At 43.8% G+C, this 3,258-nt stretch overlaps 1 protein-coding gene across 2 annotated transcripts in view; it reads right to left on the bottom strand.

Annotated features, from left to right (window-relative positions):
* The window catches only part of MTHFD2L (methylenetetrahydrofolate dehydrogenase (NADP+ dependent) 2 like), a 128,506-nt gene that overhangs the window by 53,121 nt on the left and 72,127 nt on the right, over positions 1-3,258 (bottom strand). The gene's annotated exons all lie outside the window — the stretch shown is intronic.

Genomic DNA, 3,258 nt, shown 5'->3' on the forward strand with positions numbered 1-3,258 from the left:
ATTTTGATAATACTTTATTCCTGTCTGGTTATATGGAATTTTTTACATTCATGTATGTTTTCTCTATAATTTCATTGTGATTTCTACATGTCTACATGTTCTATCCTTAAATTCTATAGGTGCTTATTAATGAAGTGGAAATGTAGAAATCTTTATTGGTTTCTTATAAAACCTCAATACTCTTCCTGGAAATTTCCCCTTAGCCAAACAGTTCTTCAGGATGACAGAGCTATATATAAGGGTGTCTTCCAGGATTCAGCAATAAGGGTGAAGTTCAAGGCCAAGAACAGGACTTGTTCGCACTGTGCTCAAATGTCTTCCAGCAGAGATCCGGGTGGTGTGTGGCAGAGGAGCGGCCCCGGCAGCTGGTCACGGGGCAGCCGTCCTCTTGTGGTGAGGGTGCCTCAGCACTGCCACCGCTCTCAGGGGCCTGAGGAGCTCCTTCCTCTTGTTTTATTAACTATACATAAACTTGATGCCTTTTTTTCTCTTTATTTTCCTTTTCTAAGGAATCTATAGGGGAAACTCAGCAATGATGAGTTTCAGCTTGACTTATGACAAGTTTGACTTAGTCACAAGTGAACATCAGTGGCTCTGGCAAGAGGACGGTGAACACCCACTTGCCATTTCCCATGACACTAGAACATGAGCAGGAGCCGATGATGAGAAAATACCCCTTCATAGGACAACCGATAGGTGGCAACGAACGGCAACTGTGAAAGCTCTAAGTTGTTAGCGTTCGTCAAGTATGTGTAACGCCTTTTAAAGAGTGTAAACTTCATGCTGTCCAAGTTAGAAATGGACAGAGACGACACTCAAACTCCCATCTATTCACACTGAGCTGTGAGAAAGTCGACATTGGCCCTAAATTCAGCTGCTGCATCTCTTGAGGCTGCTCTGTGGTTTGAGAAAGCTCATGGCCTCTCTAGCAGGTCTGACTTCTGCCAGGCTGGCGCAGATGATGGAGATCTGATCACCTGGACACATGTCTCAGAAAAACAGGAATATTCTCAGCTGTACCAGTTTACTAATGATTTCTGATACAAGGAACCTTCTTATTTTTACCCTACAAGGAACAAATTATTCCTTCTGAAGTTATCACAGATATGTAGGCCCTTTCTCTTGAACAACACAGGATATAAGAACAAGACACAAAGTTAAATTTGGTTAAAAGGCATTTAAACTATTACTCACTTTATCATTTCAAACTTTTGGTACATTCAAATATAGGACAAATTAGAGAAAAACCTAGGTCCACTAAATAAAATTGCAATACCTTTTCTGTTCCTTCTCCTCTTGACCATCTAGAATCTATTATTTGACACAGCCTAAGCGACCCTTTAGAAACAGACCCCATCCATCTACTCGCAGTCATTCTTGGCTCACATTAAAGTCTTAGCTCACATAGGACTGAGTAGACCAACTCTGGCTCCCTTCAACAGCACTTCCTACCTGTGTCCTTGTAGTCGTTTACTTAGAATAACAAGTATTCACTCATTTGTGTCCTGGAACACGCCAAGCAAGCTTCCCCCTGAAGATGGTGTGTGATACTCCCTCGGCTTAGAACGCCCTCTCCCAGAGGGCTCCTTCACTCACACAGTCCGAGACACCTACCTCAGAACCAGGACAGGAAGGAAAAATGGAGCAGCTGTCAGAGGTGTGGTCAGGGTCAAGAGGAGGAGGAGAGCTGTTAAAGTACTTAAAACAGGTGAAGCTTATACCATCCCTGGGCCGGAGGGGCAGGGGAGGGAGAGGGAGACGGTAATTGCAGCCCAGTGAGAGCCAAAGCAGTGGGGGAGGGTCCTCAGCATAAGCCACTGGCACAGGAAGTGGGAGACAGTGTAAAAGAAATCCCTGCCCTGACCTTTCTCTCCTCCCTCAAATCCGCGATTGCCAAACCTTGCCAGGAGCCAGCAGTGGAGAGACACAGGCAAGGCTGTCTCAGACGTGAGCCTCCCGGCCCAGAGCAGGGAAGGGCAGAGATTGGATCTGGTCAAGATGAGGACTCTACTAAGAAGGTCACCTCCCAAGACAGCTCTGCACTGAGCCTTCTCTCTGGAGCAGTACTGCCCACACGTGTCACCCCTTCACCCAACGTCATCCCAGCACCTGTCGCTCCCTAGCATCCTGCGTTGTTTCTGTATTTGCTGCCCCACTAGAATATAATAAGCTCTACAGGGACTAGCATTTCCTCACTTGTATTCACTGCTGTATCTTTATAGTTTAAACAGCTCCTGCTGTACACGTAGTAAGGTGAAAATTTGAGTGAATGAATTTAATACTCCCTTTACTATTCAAGGGTATTCCTGTTTAATAATAATAATAAAAAAGAATAAAACTCTGAAATATAGTAGAAACTCCATAGTTGACCTCCCACCATTGGCCCCCTCAAGTTGACCTAGTTTTCATAAGGGATGTGCACCACGTGTACACAGCAGTGCAGCAGGCCCCGCTCCTCATGCTGACTCCTCCACATGTGACCACTTTGTTATAGTACCTTGGGAGGTCAACTTACAGAGGGTCTACTGTATAGGTGAATTATCCATATACTTCTCTATCTTTGAGCCCTTTTTGTGTTCTGAAATACCTTTGTCATATTGCCCTGTAGACCACTACAACTAAGTTCAAATTAGTCTTTTATAATAAACATAAGCACACATATATTTCGTAAAGCTTTCTTTCAGACATTAAGATATAGGACAGAATCACAAAACTGGAGGAAATATTAAAACTATGGAGCCCGACCCTGTGCTCCACACACGGGCATTCTCTGCAGTAGCTCCAAGAAGAAGTGTAGTGCCTTCTCAGAGGGGATACGCTCAAAGTCATCATCTGCTTAAACACCATGACTGAAATGCACACGCCATCCACGAGACTAGTTTACTAATGTTGACAGATGACATATTTGTCAAAACAGGGGCAATAGCTAATAAACATTGATCAATTATCCTCCAGGATCCTACTTACGTATTTATCCAGCGGTTCTCAACCTGTGGGTCATGACCCCTTTGTAACAATGAAAACACATCCTGCATATCAGATATTTATTTACATCACGATTCCTAACAGTGGCAAAATTACAGTTATGAAGTAGCAATGAAAATAATTTTAGGTTGGGCGTCGCCACAACATGAGGAACTATATTAAAGGGTCACGGCATTAGGAAAGTTGAGAACCACTGTTTTTATCTTTCTGATCACCACAGTGATAGGTAATCATTTCAAAAGCTGGTGACTAAGGGGTGGTGCCTGTGGCTCA

Source organism: Otolemur garnettii, unplaced genomic scaffold, assembly GCF_000181295.1.
Source record: "Otolemur garnettii isolate 467f Iridium unplaced genomic scaffold, OtoGar3 scaffold00039, whole genome shotgun sequence".
Lineage (NCBI taxonomy): Eukaryota > Metazoa > Chordata > Mammalia > Primates > Galagidae > Otolemur > Otolemur garnettii.